The following is a 19,154-nucleotide window of genomic DNA, read 5'->3' as shown; positions in this document are numbered from 1 at the left end:
TGGCACCTCACTGATGAGTTTCAGGGTTGGCCCTCCCATCTGTTGCTGCACCTGAGCCAGCTTCTCCTTGGCTGTAGTGCTGATCTGAAGGATGTGACAGTGTTCCTGGCTTTGTGTCTGATGATGGAAGTGGGGATCTGATCACAGGATTTTCTGACTCCTAGATTCAGACGATGTGCAGTGCAGACTGAGTGGTGAATTTGGAGCTGTCTAGTGGATGCTGTCATGTTTGGTGCTGCATCGCTCACAAGACACTTCACTTTGTTGGTGATGGCCCAGTCCTCCATCAGGCCTCTTTGGACTGGGGCCAAACTGTCAGCAGGGTGACTTTGTGGAAAGTCTTGCACTCCCAACACATTCATTCTCACGAATGCAGTGACAGGTCAGAGCCAAGGGAGCCTCCATGTCCACAGATGTCCACATGGCAGCTGGACTTCCTTTTTCACTCCTTCCCGTTCCTCCTGGTTCATTTTGGCCACCGTTTGTTTGATGGTCTGAAAATGACACCCAGAGTAAATCAATACATTGAAATTAGAGATGAAATAAACTGGAGATATCAACGACTGCTTTAGATCATTTCCACACAAACCTTCCTGGTTGGCAAACATATGAGGCTCAAGGACCTGAACCAGTTCCCTGAACCCTTCCCTCTCAACAGTGCTGAGGGGCTGGCAGTCCTTCAGGATCAAATTCAGCAGAGCCTCATCCAGCATCTGCTTCCTGGAAGCTGGATGGTTAAAGATGAAGGAGAGAAGAAATGAAGAGGAATTAATGATCAATGAAGCAACTGTGAGTCAGTTGGAGAGTGGCTGTACACCTGAGTTCATCCTGGTGGATCTGGGACTTCATTCTCATGCCTGGCCCCATCATGCCTCAGCACTGAAGAGGTGCTTTTGTTGAGATGAGACGCTTCTGTCCAACAAATGCCACATTCAACCTGCAGTAAAGAACATGAGTACTCAGCTAAAAGTTCCTTTCTTCATGGTGACTGGTGTTTCTTAGTCTTAGACCACCAGGTTTCCAATGAGGTGTATCGGATACGTTGTTGTGTGCCGCTGAAATCCGTCCAATTCCAGCGTTGTTTCCTCATGAAATATGTTTGCCTTAAAGCTCATTAAAGTGTTGAACCACAATATCGTTCACCATAACTGAGTCAACTTCAAGATAACCTACTTCTACATTCCAGTCCCGGCTGCTCCTGTTCTGCTGCAGTCCAGAAAACAACAACCCGATACAATTGGCGCTCCTTCCCACAGCTCCGGCCCGGATCCGCATGGTTCCGCTGACTGACTGTGAGACGCGCTCCCTCCAGGGTGGCACAGCCCGATGGGGGTCCTTATCTGGCACGGGGGCGTAAAACAGGTGCGACTGGAAAACCTGGTTTATTCTGCGTCGGGGGAACGCGTTGCTCTGCAATACACCGCCAAGCCGCTAGGGGGTGTGGCTTTGTCTTTATTGTTTACGGGCTCTTGTCGGATTCCTCGGTTTTCTTCCGGTCACAGACAACAATTGTTGGCCATTTGTCAGTCTTTGTAGTGCCGCGAAGAGGAGTTGTAGAGGTGGTCGTACTTGAGCACCTCCTCGATAATCCTCTCTTCGGCTTGGTCCATTTTTTCTTGGAGCTTTCACCACAGAAACTTTGAAAATGGCGGTGTTGCTTTGCCGCGACTCAACCGGAAATAACGTTCTGAGCGGGACCAATCACAGTCCTCGACGTTGACGTCACCACGCGTCGACGCGATGCGTAAGCAGGATTTTTTGGAGGCGCGTTTCAGGCTACGGCGTACGGTCTGCGTCGACGGCGTAGGTACGAATACTACTCGAAACAGAAGCATAAATCAGGCTTAAATCAGGCTTTATAGTCCAACAGGAAGTTAGCATGTCAGGGATGAGACACCCTGATAGTCCAAAAGGAAGTTAGCATGTCAGGGATGAGACACCCTGATAGTCCAACAGGAAGTTAGCATGTCAGGGATGAGACACGCTTATCGTCCAACAGGAAGTTAGCATGTCATGGATGAGACACGCTTATCGTCCAACAGGAAGTTAGCATGTCAGGGATGAGACACGCTGATAGTCCAACAGGAAGTTAGCATGTCAGGGATGAGACACGCTTATCGTCCAACAGGAAGTTAGCATGTCAGGGATGAGACACGCTTATCGTCCAACAGGAAGTTAGCATGTCAGGGATGAGACACGCTTATCGTCCAACAGGAAGTTAGCATGTCAGGGATGAGACACCCTGATAGTCCAACAGGAGGTTAGCATGTCAGGGATGAGACACGCTTATCGTCCAACAGGAAGTTAGCATGTCAGGGATGAGACACCCTGATAGTCCAAAAGGAAGTTAGCATCTCCATGGTTCCCTTGACCAGAAGCCAGTGGGATCGTTCCATTCTGACATCTTGATTGACATTTGTCTTTCTCTTAGCTAAATAGCTGGCAATCATTTGAAAAAAACCTTGATTTACTTTTTGTATTTTGATCTTCAGCTCATTTGCATACTTTTGTTAAAATTCTCCCCTTTTTGTCTTTTTTTTCTGCTGTTTTTAGCACAAAGTCCACCTGGTGCCTAAAGACCAGTTCAGCATGGACTACGTTGAACCTTCAGTCCGCTGCATCAGCACCCATGGACGGTTCCCCCCTGACAGGAGGATTCTGGTGAGGAACATTAGTGGGACAGCGCTCTTGTTAGAACGGTTCTGATCCACCTCCCCCCCCCCCCGTAGCTCCTCCTGTGTCCCCTCAGCGCTCTTGTTAGAACGGTTCTGATCCACCTTCCCTCCCCATGTAGCTCCTCCTGTGTCCCCTCAGCGCTCTTGTTAGAACGGTTCTGATCCACCTTTCCTCCCCCTGTAGCTCCTCCTGTGTCCCCTCAGCGCTCTTGTTAGAACAGTTCTGATCCACCTTCCCTCCCCCTGTAGCTCCTCCTGTGTCCCCTCAGCACTCTTGTTAGAACGGTTCTGATCCACCTTCCCTCCCCCTGTAGCCCCTCCTGTGTCCTCTCAGCGCTCTTGTTAGAACGGTTCTGATCCACCTTCCCTCCCCCTGTAGCTCCTCCTGTGTCCCCTCAGCGCTCTTGTTAGAACGGTTCTGATCCACCTTCCCTCCCCCTGTAGCTCCTCCTGTGTCCCCTCAGGCTCTTGTTAGAACAGTTCTGATCCACCTTCCCTCCCCCTGTAGCTCCTCCTGTGTCCCCTCAGCGCTCTTGTTAGAACGGTTCTGATCCACCTTCCCTCCCCCTGTAGCTCCTCCTGTGTCCCCTCAGGCTCTTGTTAGAACGGTTCTGATCCACCTTCCCTCCCCCTGTAGCTCCTCCTGTGTCTCCTCAGCGCTCTTGTTAGAACGGTTCTGATCCACCTTCCCTCCCCCTGTAGCTCCTCCTGTGTCCCCTCAGCGCTCTTGTTAGAACGGTTCTGATCCACCTTCCCTCCCCCTGTAGCTCCTCCTGTGTCCCCTCAGCGCTCTTGTTAGAACGGTTCTGATCCACCTTCCCTCCCCCTGTAGCTCCTCCTGTGTCCCCTCAGGCTCTTGTTAGAACAGTTCTGATCCACCTTCCCTCCCCCTGTAGCTCCTCCTGTGTCCCCTCAGCGCTCTTGTTAGAACGGTTCTGATCCACCTTCCCTCCCCCTGTAGCTCCTCCTGTGTCCCCTCAGGCTCTTGTTAGAACGGTTCTGATCCACCTTCCCTCCCCCTGTAGCTCCTCCTGTGTCTCCTCAGCGCTCTTGTTAGAACGGTTCTGATCCACCTTCCCTCCCCCTGTAGCTCCTCCTGTGTCCCCTCAGCGCTCTTGTTAGAACGGTTCTGATCCACCTTCCCTCCCCCTGTAGCTCCTCCTGTGTCCCCTCAGCGCTCTTGTTAGAACGGTTCTGATCCACCTTCCCTCCCCCTGTAGCTCCTCCTGTGTCCCCTCAGCGCTCTTGTTAGAACAGTTCTGATCCACCTTCCCTTCCCCTGTAGCTCCTCCTGTGTCCCCTCAGCGCTCTTGTTAGAAGGGTTCTGATCCACCTTCCCTCCCCCTGTAGCTCCTCCTGTGTCCCCTCACGTTTCCAAACTCCCTCCCACTGGCTGGTGCTGAAGGAGGGCCAGAGCTCCTCCTACAGGAGCCCATCCTGGCCTCCCCCGCTGCAGCTCCTCCACTGACCTCCCACCAGAGAGATGAGCCCCCTGGTTCAGAGGTGACAGACCACCTCTGGGAGCAGACAACAGAGACCACATCAGGCTGGACTCCGTGCAGGTACGGAGGCTGACGGCTGCTGAGTGAGTGAGTTTACGACGCTCCCACCACTGCTGCTGGATTGATTTAACACATCTGGAATATTTAGATTTATTCTGGGTCAACATCTGCATCTTTTGAAGTCCTCAGTCTCCATGCAGGTGGTGTTGTTCCAGATAAAAGGTCTCAATAACAGCATCACTCCAGGTTAAACCATTCCAAAGAAGGCTAAGTGGAGCTGGCATATCAGCCCCCAATGGAAGCCTGCTGCTGCTGCCAAGCTCTCCATGTCATCATGGAAAAGTTGATTGTTCAACTCAATGTTTTTCCCATTGGGAGGAGATTTGTTGTTCCACCATGAAGTCTTTTCTTGTGATGAGTTTGTGTGTTGTAGTAGCATGAAGATATCTTGTTATCATGATCAACTCATCTGGCCTGGTGGAAGAACGCTGCTGTGTTTGGATTCAGACGAGTCAAATCTGAACCAGGGACTTGTAGTTTTATCCTCGGTCTCTGGACTCATAAAATGGAGACCGGCCCAGTTTGACACTTTTGAACTCCTCCATGATGTTCAAATCTCATGACTGAGATTCGTGATTGGAAACATCGGCGGTTCAGGAAAGAAAACATGTACCATTGAACATCGCTCTCATCCTTCTACTCAGAACGCTGCGGTGGACTCCACCGTGTCCAGGCTTTGGGCAGATACGTCTTCATCCTCCACCACCGCCAGCCGCTCCACCCCACCCACCCTGTGCAGGTCTACATTACCAGGGTCGGATCTGGCAGGGTGGAGGATCTTTGATTCATCTTAGCTTTCCTGCTCCGGCTGTTTGAGAAACATTCAAATGGAGATGGTTGTTTGTGTCTTTCAGGCCACGCCAACGCCTCCTTCTGTCCCCACGCTTACGGCTGCCGAAACGTGCCGGTGTCTGAAAACCAGATCATTCTGGATGTGCCGGACCACCAGGTCCTCCTCACCTGCAGGTTCCTGCAGGCAGAGCCCTGTGGTGGTAGGTTTCCTGCTCCTCTGCTGGACTGATACCCTCTCCCTTTCCCCACACGTATCTGCTGTTTCTACTCTGTGCCTCCTTCTCCTCTGTCAGGCCTGGACTTGTTCCTTCTGTCTCTCCAGGATCACGTCCTGGTGGTGCCTGAGAGCAGCTCCAGCTCCAGCTCCCTGAACCAAGAACCACTGGAGAAATCTGACCACTTCATTAGCAACTGTGGCCTCAATAGCTTTCATGTCAAGTCGGTGTCTCTCAGCCTGAGTTGGTCCCTGTTCTGTATCCCTGAATGTTCTAGAGGAACTAAACTGGGCCTGACTGGGACGCTTCTGTCTGCTCAGATTTGGGTTGTGAATGCATTCAGATGTCATTTACAAGCATTGGAACTAAAGACCTGAGCCTCAAGAATATTTAGTTCTTGATTTACTTTCTCTTGCAGGATTTCATTTTGTGCTAATTTTCTTTTGAAGATCTTTGTTTTTTTGTTGTCCTTCCATTTAGCAAGTTTGGCTAAGAACCTTTTCCCCACTAAACTAATTTTCCTAAAATGTCTCGCTAACGTTTCCTTTTTCTCTGTCGTCCCTCCTGTCCTTCGTCTCCATTCTGTCTCAGCTCAGCTGTGTCTCTTGGGCTCTCTTCACCAACAGCGCCCTGCCTTGTGCCTGCCATGAGGTTGGAGCTGAGAGTGACACCTGCGAGCCATTTGGTGGTCGGTGCCGCTGCAGGCCCCATGAGATTGGCCGAGACTGCTCCATGTGTGCCGCGGGCTGCTGGGGATTCCCCACTGCAGACGTGAGTGTCAGATTGGATGAATGATGAGTAATAAGGGCTTTTAATGAGTGAGAGGACGGACCAAACCAACCTGTCCAACCATCAGAGGACAGTTTGTTGTTCTAGTTTCAACTCTTACTACATTACTGTAAGCATCATTTCGAGGTTATTAGCAACTATCACAACATTACTGTTAGCATCATTTCGAGGTTATTAGCAACTATCACTACATTACTGTTAGCATCATTTCGAGGTTATTAGCAACTCTTCCGACATCACTGTCGCATCATTTTGAGTTTATTATCAGTTCTTACTACATCACTGTAGCATTATTTTGAGGTTTTTAGCAGCTCTTACTAAATTACTGTCATCATTTTGAGGTTATTAGCAGCTCTTAATAGATTACTGTTAGCATCATTTTGAGTTCATTAGCAATTCTTACGACATCACTGTTAGCATCATTTTGAGTTCATTAGGAATTCTTCCAACATCACTGTAGCATTATTTTGAGGTTATTAGCAACTCTTACTACATTACTGTCAGCATAATTTTTAGGTTACTCGCAACTTTCACTACATTACTGTTAGCATCATTTTGAGTTCATTAGCAATTCTTCTGACATTACTGTCGCATTATTTTGAGGTTCGTAGCAACAGTCGTACCTGACTGTCAGCATCAATTTGAGGTTATTCGAAACTTTCACTCCATTACTGTTAGCATCATTTTGAGTTCATTAATGAGTTCATTAGCAATTCTTACGACATCACTAGCATTATTTTGAGGTTATTAGCAATTCGCAGTACATCACTGTCGCATTATTTTGAGTTCATTCGCAGCTCTTACTACATGACTGTAAGCATCACTTTGAGGTTACTCGCATCTTTCACTACATTACTGTTAGCATCATTTTAAGTTCATTAGCAATTCTTACGACATCACTGTAGCATTATTTTGACGTTAGTAGCAACTCTGACTACATGACTGTCAGCATCATTTTGAGTTTATTAGCAATTCTTACGACATCACTGTACCATCATTTTCAGGTTAGTTTCAACTCTTCTTACATTACGGTCAGCATCATTTTGAGGTTCGTAGCAACTCTTAGTACATTACTGTAAGCATCAATGAGTTGATTAGCAACTATCACTACGTTACTGTTAGCATCATTTTGAGTTCAATAGCAATTCTTACGACATTACTGTCCCATCAGTTTGAGATCATTAACAATTCTTTTGACATCACTGTCGCATTACTTTGAGGTTCGAAGCAACTCTTACTACTTTACTGTTGCATTATTTTAAGGTTCGTCGCAACCCTTACTACATGACTGTCATAATCACTTTGAGGTCGTTCGGAACACTTACTACATTACTGTAAGCATCACTTTGAGTTTATTAGCAACTATCACTACATTACTTTTAGCATCATTTTGAGGTTAGTAGCAACTCTTACCACATGACTGTCTGTAAGCATCACTGAGTTTATTAGCAACTATTACTATGTTACTGTTAGCATCGTTTTGAGTTCATTAGCAATTCTTACTAAATAACTGTCGCATATTTTTGAGATCTTTAGCAATTCTTCTGACATCACTGTCGCATTATTTTTAGGTTCATAGCAACTCTTACTACATTTCTGTTGCAATATTTAAAGGTTCGTAGCAACTCTTACTACATTACTGTCAGCATCACTTTGAGTTTATTAGCAACTATCACTACATTACTGTTGGCATCATTTTGAGTTTATGAGCAATTCATTGACAAGAGGTTAGTAGCAACTCTTACTACATGACTGTCGGCATCACTTTGAGGTTGTTCGAAACACTTACTAAATTACTGTAAGCATCACTGAGTTTATAGCAACTATCACTACATTACTGTTAGCATCATTTTGAGTTCATTAGCAATTCTTCCGACATCACTGTCCCATCATTTTGAGATCATAAACAATTCTTTTGACATCACTGTCGCATTACTTTGAGGTTCGAAGCAACTCTTACTACATGACTGTCAACATCATTATGAGGTTGTTCGAAACACTTACTACATTACTGTAAGCATCACTGAGTTTATTAGCAACTATCACTACGTTACTGTCAGCATCGTTTTGAGTTCAATAGCAATTCTTACGACATCACTGTCAGCATCATTTTTAATTTACTCGCAACTCTTACTACATTACTGTCAGCATCACTTTGAGTTTATTCGCAACTATCACTACATTACTGTGAGCATCATTTTGAGTTTATTAGCAATTCAGAGACATCACTGTAGCATTATTTCGAGGTTCGTAGCAACTCTGACTACGTGACTGTCAGCATCACTTTGAGGTTGTTCGAAACACTTACTACAGTACTGTAAGCATCACTGAGTTTATTAGCAACTATCACTACATTACTGTTAGCATCATTTTGAGTTCATTAGCAATTCTTACGACATCACTGTCCCTTCAGTTTGAGATCATTAACAATTCTTTTGACATCACTGTCGCATTACTTTGAGGTTCGAAGAAACTCTTACTACTTCACTGTTGCATTATTTTAAGGTTCGTAGCAACCCTTACTACATGACTGTCATAATCTCTTTGAGGTTGTTTGAAACACTTACTACATTACTGTAAGCATCACTGAGTTCATTAGCAACTATCACTACATTACTGTTAGCATCATTTTGAGATCATTAGCAATTCTTTCGACATCACTGTCGCATTATTTTGAGGTTCGTAGCAACTCTTACTACGTGACTGTCTGCATCACTTTGAGGTTATTCGAAACGTTCACTCCATTACTGTTCGCATCATTTTGAATTCATTAGCAATTCTTACTACATCAGTGTCACATCATTTCGAGATCATTTGCAATTCTTCCGACATCACTTTCGCATTATTTTGAGGTTCGTAGCAACTCTTACTACATGACTGTCACCGTCACATTGAGGTTATTCGAAACTTTCACTACATTACTCTCAGCATCATTTTGATTTCATTAGCTATTCTTACTACATCACTGTAGCATCATTTTGAGTTCATTAGCAATTCTTACGACATCACTTTCAGCATCATTTTTATTTACTCTCAACTCAAACCACATGACTGTCAGCATCACTTTGAGGTTATTCGAAACTTTCACTCCATTACTGTTAGCATCATTTTGAGTTCATTAGCAATTCTTACTACATCACTGTCGCATCATTTTTAGATCATTAGCAATTCTTCTGACATCACTGTCACATTATTTTGAGGTTCGTAGCAACTCTTACTACTTTATTGTTGCAGTATTGAAAGGTTCGTAGCAACTCTTACGACATTACTGTCAGCATCACTTTGAGTTTATTAGCAATTCTTACGACATCACTGTAGCATTAAATTGAGTTCATTAACAACTCTTACTACGTGACTGTCAGCATCACTTTGAAGTTGTTCGAAACACTTACTACATGACTGTCAGCATCACTTTGAGGTTGTTCGAAACTCTGACTACATTAGTGTAAGCATCACTGAGTTTATTAGCAACTATCACTACATTACTGTTAGCATCATCTTGAGTTCATTAGCAATTCTCACGACATCACTGTCCCATCAGTTTGAGATCATTTGCAATTCTTCTGACATCACTGTCACATTATTTTGAGGTTCGAAGCAACTCTTACTACATGACTGTCAGCATCACTCTGAGGTTGTTCGAAACTCTTACTACATTACTGTAAGCATCACTGAGTTTATTTGCAACTATCACTACATTACTGTTAGCATAATCTTGAGTTCATTAGCAATTCTTCCGACATCACTTTCACAATATTTTGAGGTTCGTAGCAACTTTTACTACATTACTGTCGCATTATTTTGAGATTTGTAGCAACACTTAGTACATGACTGTCAGCATCACTTTGAGGTTATTCGAAACGTTCACTCCATTACTGTTAGCATCATTTTGAGTACATTAGCAATTCTTACTAAATCACTGTCGCATCATTTTGAGATCTTTAGCAATTCTTCCGACATCACTGTCGCAATATTTTGAGGTTCGTAGCAACTTTTACGACATTACTGTTGCATTATTTTGAGGTTCTTAGCAACTCTTACTACATGACTGTCAGCATCACTTTGAGGTTGTTCGAAACACTTACTTCATTACTGTCAGCATCACTGAGTTGATTAGCAACTATCACTACATTACTGTTAGCATCACTGAGTTTATGAGCATCTATCACTACGTTACTGTTAGCATCGTTTTGAGTTCAGTAGCAATTCTTACTACATCACTGTCGCATCATTTTGAGATCATAGCAATTCTTCTGACATCACTGTCACATTATTTTGAGGTTCGTAGCAACTCTTACTACATTATTGTTGCAGTATTTAAAGGTTCGTCGCAACTCTTACGACATTACTGTCAGCATCACTTTGAGTTTATTAGCAACTATCACTACATTACTGTTAGCATCATTTTGAGTTCATGAGCAATTCTTCCGACATCACTGTAGCATTAAATTGAGTTCATTAACAACTCTTACTACATGACTGTCAGCATCACTTTCAGGTTGTTCGAAACTCTTACTACATTAGTGTAAGCATCACTGAGTTTATTAGCAACTATCACTACATTACTGTTAGCATCATCTTGAGTTCATTAGCAATTCTTCTGACATCACTGTCGCATTATTTTGAGGTTCGAAGCAACTCTTACTACTTTACTGTTGCATTTTTTAAGGTTCGTAGCAACTCTTACTACATGACTGTCAGCATCACTTTAAGGTTGTTCGAAACTCTTACTACATTACTGTAATTATCAGAGTTTATTAGCAACTATCACTACATTACTGTTAGCATCAATTTGAATTTATTAGCAATTCTTACGACATCACTGTAGCATTAAATTGAGTTCATTTGCAACTCTTACTACATGACTATCAGCATCACTTTGAAGTTGTTCGAAACACTTACTACATTACTGTTAGCATCATTTTGAGTTCATTAGCAATTCTTACTTAATCACTGTCACAATATTTTGAGGTTCGTAGCAACTTTTACTACATTACTGTCGCATTATTTTGAGGTTCGTAGCAACTCTAAGTACATGACTGTCAGCATCACTTTGAGGTTATTCGAAATGTTCACTCCATTACTTTTAGCATTATTTTGAGTTCATTTGCAATTCTTACTAAATCACTGTTGCATCATTTTGAGATCTTGAGCAATTCTTCCAACATCACTGTTGCATTATTTTGAGGTTCATAGCAACTCTTCCTACATGACTGTCAGCATCACTTTGAGGTTATTCGAAACTTTCACTACATTACTTTTCGCATCATTATGAGTACATTAGCAATTTTTAATCCATTACTGTCACATCATTTTGAGATCATTAGCAATTCTTACGACATCACTGTCGCATCATTTTGAGATCATTAGCAATTCTTAAGACATCACTGTAGCATCATTTTGAGGTTACTAGCAACTCTTACTACATTACTGTAAGCATCACTGAGTTTATTAGCAACTATCACTACATTACTGTTATCATCATTTTGAGATCATTAGCAATTTTTACAACATCATTGTAGCATTATTTTGAGGTTATTAGCAACTCTTACTCCATCACTGTCGCATCATTTTGATATCATGAGCAATTCTTCTGACATCACTGTCGCATTATTTTGAGGATCGTAGCAACTCTTACTACATTTCTGTCAGCATCAATTTGAGTTTATTAGCAACTATCACTACATTACTGTCAGCATCATTTTTGTATTCATTAACAATTCTTCCTACATCACTGTCGCATCATTTTGAGATCATTAGCAATTCTTCTGACATCACTGTCGCATCATTTTAAGTTTATTATCAATTCTTACGACATCACTGTCGCATCATTTTGAGATCATTAGCAATTCTTACTACATTACTGTTAGCATCATTTTGAGATCATTACCAATTCTTCTGACATCACTGTCGCATTATCTGGAGGTTATTAGCAACTCTTACTACATTACTGTCAGATTCATTTTTAGGTTATTCGAAACTTTCACTCCATTACTGTTAGCATCATTTTGAGTTCATTAGCAATTCTTACTACATCAATGTAGCATTATTTTGAGGTTATTAGCAACTCTTACTACATTACTGTAGCATTATTTTGTGTTCATTAGCAATTCTTACGACATCAGTGTCGCATTATTTTGAGGTTCGTAGTGTGGCAAGGCGAGTGGTGGGGAACAGTTGCCGACAACGCCACCTGGGGGCTTTCACCCCAGGATATAAACAAAATTTCAAAATGACCAGGCTTCCATTTGAACAAAGGCACACAGTTCGAGAGATACAACAGGACAGGACCGTGATTTCCAATAATAAAAATACTTTTATTAGAAAAATAGTTTAAAATGAGCAACAGACTAAATGAATACCAATGGATATAATAAGGAGTGCAAGACGAATTACCGAAAGGAAAAGGGGACAGGGCTGGGGCTTACCACGACAGCGGTAACGAAAAGGGGAGGGATCCAAAAAACTACACTGCGCCCGTGACACAGCAACCCAAAAAAACAGGAATAAGGAACCACCACCAGGGGGACCGCTGCCGCTCTGGGCCCTCAACACCTGTCAAAGAAAAGAAAAGAACACCATCAAAAACATGAAATCAAGGCAACCCTCACACACGAACTAAATATCACTACCACAAATACCCCAACAGAAACTATTTTAAATCCAAATGATCAAAATGGGGAGCAAAAGGCAAAATAATAATAATAATAATAAGCGTTCTAAACAATAAATCAAATGTAACCCACAAAAATTAACAGTAATAATTCAAAGAAAGAAATAACAAATAGAAAAGGAATAAACTCAAGTAATTAAGGAAATGTCTGCCCCTCTAATTAAAACCAGTCTCCAAGGGGGATGGCTCAGCGCCGATGAGGGTCGGGATGCCCTCTCTTTGCCCACGTTGAGGCTCTTATAAAGGCCGTCGTGCACGGCTTTAACCGCCGTTACTGGGATCAGAGCCGTTATGAGCCGAATCAGCAAGAATCCAGACTGAAGAAGAAGAGGAGAAGAGGAAGAACCAAAACAGCAGCGAGGCTCACAGCAGCAATTGACGGCTGCGCACTGCAAAATAAACAAGTTAACCTAATTAAAATGTGGATGAAGGTCATTACAGAATAACAAAAGCTAAGAATAAACATTTCCTCCTGGAGAGCAGAATCATGGCGTCAGACGAGGCAGGAGGAGGAAGTCCGCAGCCCAGACTACACAAACGATGGCCGGGAGAGGATAATCAGAACACCACAGATCATCGGCAGCTTGATATGAAAGGCAGACAACTACGCGTCTTACCCACAGAAAGCGCACCACGCACACACTGGCCCAAGGGAGACAGCCCAGCTCCCAGTAACACCACACCGCTGGACGGAGCAAAACTGGAGTAAACAGGGGGCCCATGACACTGAATAATGGAGCAGAGCAAGCATGCATACCTTTGTTTGTAACCGATCTGCTGACCAGCGAGACGCCACCACGCACGGCTGTCGGCTCCGTAAAGGAGGGAGAGGAAGTGGAAAGGACGGAGAAGGGTCGGACCAGGTCTACTTCTAGGTGACCACTCACTATCGTCTGCCACACTGCCCCTCACGGTGGGGAGTGTGGCGCTATCCTGCCACAACACACACACTCACACACACACACACACACACACACACACACACTGAGACATGCAGCAGCTCACAGTAACTGCCTCAGTCACACAGCAGATAGACTCCTTTCTATAACAAGATAAGCAGTAGAAAATGGATGGAAGTGATGATGAACTGATGAACAGGTGATTTGTCCAAAAGTCAACATCAGATTCATTTCCAATCTGTGGAAGCAGTTTCATCTTGAGGTTCCAGGTAAGACCAGCCAGCTGTGGGCTGACACACATCTCTTCAGGAGCACTTCTGTGCTCCAAACTTGCCAGGTTGAATTGTGTCTGTATTCTGAGGGCAGCAGGAGGACGGAGGAGTGAGGACACACACATTTGGAACTGAGAGCAGCTGTGTGTGGGATTTCCCCAGCAAAGATAAAACCAGCTCCTTCATGCTGGCTATGAAGGCTCACAGTCACACTGACCCTGCTACAAATACTTTGATATGCAGCAGACTGGTTTCTCTTCTGGTAGTTTGTTATCAACTGTTGTCACATTTAAGGATCAATTTAGCTGTAAAGATGAAGGCTCCAAAGGACCAGCTGGAGATGCCGGGGATTGAACCCGGGGCCTCATACATGCAAAGCATGCGCTCTACCACTGAGCTACATCCCCTCTGTCAGAGTCACTGTTTAACTGATGCAGCAACACAAACACAGACACAACATTTTTCTTCTTCATTTTAGGGATAAAAAGGAAGTCAGCCTGTGATCTTAAAGGCTCTGTGATCTCAGTAGTTTCACTGTGATGTCAGCCCACACAGCCTTAGACCACAGAGGCAAGTCAGGCTCCAGGAAGCTGAGGCTGCTCCGTTCTCAGTCCAGTCCAGAGTGAAGGTTTTCCTCTCTGAAGCTTTCCAATCCAGCCCAGATCCTCTCTGACTAGCAGGAGTCTTTGACCAGGAAATGAGAATTATATTGAACGTCTGCTCATCCTCAGAATGAAGTAAAAGTATTTGTGCTCCTAAAATAATGTACAGATGTTAAGATCAATTATTAACATTGATTGACAGCTCTAAACTGACCCATCATCACGATACAGTTGCAAACTGAGGACTGGAATATTTAGAAATCCACAGATGCTCATAACAACTGGTAGTACAAGTACACAGTAGAGACGACTGTAGGAAGTAGCAGTAGTGAGCCTTGAAGAAAATGCAGTAAAGACAGGAAGCCCCCATCACATTGTCAGTGTTTCAGTGACTGGCATTGAGAAGAGACTGAGACAAAGTCAGTTATGAATGGATGGCTGAGTTGGAGCAGAGGGGGGCAGGATCCTGGGGGTGGACTGTCTTTAGGGGGCTGAGGTGTCTGGTGGTCTTGGAGGACCCTCTGCATCTCAAGCTGAGACCACAGAGTCCTGTGTTCTTGAGTCATTGTGTATAGTCTCTGTTGTTGGAGAGCTCAGTGTGGTCCCTGATGGTCTAGTGGCTAGGATTCGGCGCTTTCACCGCCGCAGCCCGGGTTCAATTCCTGGTCAGGGAATGAGTTATTTAGAGGTTGAGGGAGAGGTGATCAGGTGGTCCACATGATGGTGGAGGTGATGAACTGCGAATCCATCATGGCTCCACTCTCACCCCCATTGTAGTGTCCTTGGTTCACTCTGCCATGGCCCCATGTTGAAGGGTGACTGTCTCATTCAGGTTCAACCCTTTGTTAGACTCTATTAAGTCACTGACTGCTGCAAGGACAAACTCTGTAAAGTATATCCATGGTGAGGCCTCCCTCAGGAACTAGAACACCAAAGATGAACTGCACTTCATCCGTCAAGCTCAGTTGTGTTGGTGTTCTATGAAGTACTGCCTTCAGAAAGGCACCAAGGATGTCTTGTTGGTCCTCACTGTCCAGGTAGACAGGCTCAGGAAGAGGATCACACAACTAAAATACAGTACAAATAAATACATCCATCCATCCATTGTCTTCCACTTATTCCTACACAACGGGCGAGAGGCAAGGTTCACCCTGGACAGGTCGCCAGTCCATCGCAGGGCCAACACACAGAGACGAACAACCATTCACATTCACATTCATACCTACGGTCTGTTTAGAGTAGTCAAAGTACAAATACATATTTATTTTTAAGAATCAATGTATTACAAGTACTTTCAGGAAAAAACTAACCAAAATGTTGTTAAAAAAACAAAACAAAAATGTTCTTAAAGAAACAAAACAAAAATGTTCTTAGCAAAAACCTCTTCACCGTGTGTGTACCGCACATCTGTAAAGTGAGTGTGTGAGAGTGTGTGAGCGTCAGTGTGTAACAGTCAGTGAGCGTGACAAGAACTCCTGAAACGCTTCATCAAAGTGCTTTCAAATCTTGTTCAACTGCAACATCGTCCATTCAAACTTGACCTCATCGGTTTGGCATTGTGAAGTTTGTCACTTCAAATCTTCATTCAAGACAATTTCACCTTTAATGCGTGGACTTTGGGGGACAGTTGAAGTCCATCCAGATCCAAGAGAAGTTTTTGAAACACTTCAGAAGTGTAGCACAGTCGTGGGGGACATGCAAGGTTGAGGGCACCCATCAGTCCCATTAGCAGTGCACAGGCCTGGGCAGCATTCCTGCATGTAGGCAAAGTCAGAGTAGTCAAAAAAGTACATCCAACTCTGTAGCGCCACCTAAGTAGAATACCAATGTTTGAGATCCTGCTTGTTCAGCATGAATGTTCCAGCAGTGGTCACCTACCTGTGTACTTTCCAATAGTCACCAGTCGCTCTTGGTGCCACCCCTGCTTGCACCAGTGTCTCCAACAGTGTCTCCAACAGTGTCTCAGCAGCGCCTGTGATCTTAGCAGGACTGATGAGCCTGTGGTTCAGGAACAGGTCCTTTCTAATTGTGCAGATGAGGTTTCTGTTCCAAAGCCTGGATCGTATGTTTTCATGATCTCTTTCAAAATAGTCATCAGGTATTTCCTCCCCACGTGTGGTTGCTCTCACATGAATGCTTCATCACCAGTCATCAGTCCACTGTGTGTTCATGGCAGCATTGAGCAGCAGTCAGACAACAGTTCTTAGACGCTCCATGAGTTTGGCTGAAAGTTCCCGATCCATGAGCCCGTCTTCATGATCCAGGTATGGTCCTGCACACCCTGAAGCTTCCTCTGGTGGAGATTCCAGCTGCCTGGCCTCCATCTCTGAATACACTCGCTGGCCCTCAGCTTGTTTTGTTCCATACAGTCAAAGAGAAGCAGAAATAACATCACCATTAAACAGAGGTCAAACAGCCAGAGCAGCTCAAAGGCAGGGTTGGGGTTCCTCACCCCTCCTCCCCTAAAACAGAAGGCACGTGGTCAATCTGGGTGTTTGAAAGCAAAGGTCATGGGCTAGAAGTTTTAGTGGTTTACTCAATCAAATATTTATTTGTTAATGATATGATCATACAGAGAGGCTCACCGGACTTTTCCTCAACAAAAAAAGGTTTCAAATGTTGAAAAGCACTCTAGTAATTTATCATCGCATCAGTTAAAGACAACAATACATAAAGAAATTGCTTACCGTTGCAATCGGCCATTTTCCAAAAAACAAAGACTTCTCTCCTGGTGAAAAGAAAAGAAGAGTCGTACGGTCCTCTGAGGTCCTGTTGTGTCTTTTGGTCAGAGACAAACAAAGTGTGTGCCAAGTCGGCTGTGATGAATCTACCAGTAAACCAGGGGTTGGGTTCCCCACACCTTCCTCCCCTCAAACAGAAGGCCAGACGTGTGACTTGGAACACCAAACAGGACCAATGGTCTGTTTGAGGCTTGAGGGAGGACATGTCTGTCTTCTTGCAGTAGTTACTTTCCCTGGTGAGTAGTTACTTTCAGAGTGGAGGAACTCAGGTACTATCTCAGTTACATTTTGGCAGAAGTAACTAGTAACTATAACTACCTACTTTTGCAAAGTCCCGTGCCAGACACTGAACATGAGACACTTGCGGTCTCTTGGTGTGACAATCAGCCGCTCTGTGACAGCAGTGGAGACACCAGCAGACAGGGCGGAACCAACTGGAGCAGAGGAAGAGGAAGTAGCCCCACAAGAGCCCTCCCTCCCTCTCATTCTCTCTCTCTCTCTCTTTTGTCTTTTCTTCTATTTATTTGCCTTCTGTTGTCTGTCCTTTCCTGCTCTCGTTTAAAAACCAACCGCAGCAGACGTGCGTTCCCATGATGAAAATTATTATAAAAGATAGATTTGTTTTCCTCTTAAATTTCGAAGCATTTTCAGATTCATGAAAAGATCATCAATCAGTGCAGTATTTCAGACAGACTTCTGGTCCGTGAGGACGAGGAATCCAGGACAGACCCACAGAACTCCAACTGCCATCTTTGATGGTTCCTTCTCAGTCTGTAGGGTGGAGAGATCCTCCTGAGTCAACGAGCCCTTTTAGGATCCACCTCCATTTATGGATGGAATTTATACAGCATCCACTCACCAGTGGAGTCTGATATTCAACAATAAAGATTCCCAAGTCACCGTCCAACACTGGCTGGAGCAGCAGAGCTGGCAAAATGTCATCTTTTCTGTCATTGTTTCAAAATGTCCTCACTAAGATGGTTATTAATTCCTCATTCTCAGCTGCTGCAGCCTTTAAAGAAAACCTTTGACTGGTGGCTCTAACAAAGATCAGATGTTGTCTCCTCTAGAACATCAAAATGATGATAATAAAGATAAGAATAAAGATAATTTGGTGAATTTCAGTCTCCTACAAATGTGTGTGAATGTGGTTGTTGTGGCCGAGTGGTTAAGGCGATGGACTTGAAATCCATTGGGGTCTCCCTGCGTAGGTTCGAGTCCTGCCAACAACGTTCAACTGTTGATGTTCCATATCAGACCTCTTCCCCTACTTTGTGCTCCAGTTGTCTCCTCATCAGGCACCACAGGATCCAGGAGTCAAAGCAAATCATTAGTGACTTTAAAAATGGCCATCAAACACAAAATAAAGCTTGGAATAAGTTTCAAATTTAATTTTATGTTGACATGTTTCATCCATTTCACCACCACACTGTCCTTCATCACAGCATTTAACATCAGGACTGCTCCCAGATCAGCTCCAAGATCAGAGATCAAAGACTGAAGCAGGAGATCAATGCTCAGAACCCCGAGATCAAAGACTGAATTCAGAGATCAAACACAGAATTCAGAGATCAAACACATAACCTATGGAGGCTACACCCCCCCCCCCAACAGTTTCCATTTCAGTCAAATCAATTTTATTTTTTTAGTGCCAAATCACAACAAAAGTGATCTCATGACACTCTACAAGTAGAGCAGGTCCAGCACCTCAGTCCTTCCATCAGTTAACACCCAACAATTCTCCATCAGCAAGCACATCCTGCAACAGTAGTGACTAAAACCTTCTTTTAACAGGCAGGAATGTAGACCAGATCCAGGATCAGTGGGAACTGATGTCTGCTTTGACCCCCTGGTGAAAGAATATGTCCTGTCTTGTCTCCTGTCTTCCTCCAGAAAGGTGGCAACCTGACAGCAAACAAACCCATCCTCTGAAC

The 19,154-nt window shown here is 44.1% G+C and overlaps 1 long non-coding RNA gene and 2 other non-coding genes across 4 annotated transcripts; 1 reads left to right on the top strand and 2 right to left on the bottom strand.

The window, feature by feature from the left end:
* Positions 1-287: 287 nt before the first annotated feature.
* LOC147272247 (uncharacterized) lies at positions 288-13,541 on the bottom strand. 2 transcript variants are annotated; one of them, XR_015115854.1, is made up of 4 exons: positions 13,464-13,541; positions 12,462-13,095; positions 590-727; positions 288-494 (listed from the first exon to the last, which is right to left on the bottom strand). It is a non-coding gene; the product is annotated as an uncharacterized LOC147272247 (long non-coding RNA). The 2 variants fall into 2 exon arrangements; XR_015115856.1 differs by having other exon boundaries at positions 13,324-13,511.
* Positions 13,542-14,212: 671 nt separating this feature from the next.
* Positions 14,213-14,284, bottom strand: trnaa-ugc (transfer RNA alanine (anticodon UGC)). The gene has a single exon. It is a non-coding gene; the product is annotated as a tRNA-Ala (tRNA).
* A 4,086-nt stretch (positions 14,285-18,370) lies between these two features.
* On the top strand, positions 18,371-18,452 carry trnas-uga (transfer RNA serine (anticodon UGA)). The gene has a single exon. It is a non-coding gene; the product is annotated as a tRNA-Ser (tRNA).
* The last annotated feature ends 702 nt before the right edge of the window (positions 18,453-19,154 follow it).

Source organism: Aulostomus chinensis, chromosome 1 (assembly GCF_037954235.1).
Source record: "Aulostomus chinensis isolate RoL2024-O1b breed Wild chromosome 1, RoL_Achi_v1.0, whole genome shotgun sequence".
Classification (NCBI taxonomy): Eukaryota; Metazoa; Chordata; class Actinopteri; order Syngnathiformes; family Aulostomidae; genus Aulostomus; species Aulostomus chinensis.
Note: the sequence above shows the minus strand (reverse complement) of the source record. Positions and strands in the feature narration are given on the sequence as shown.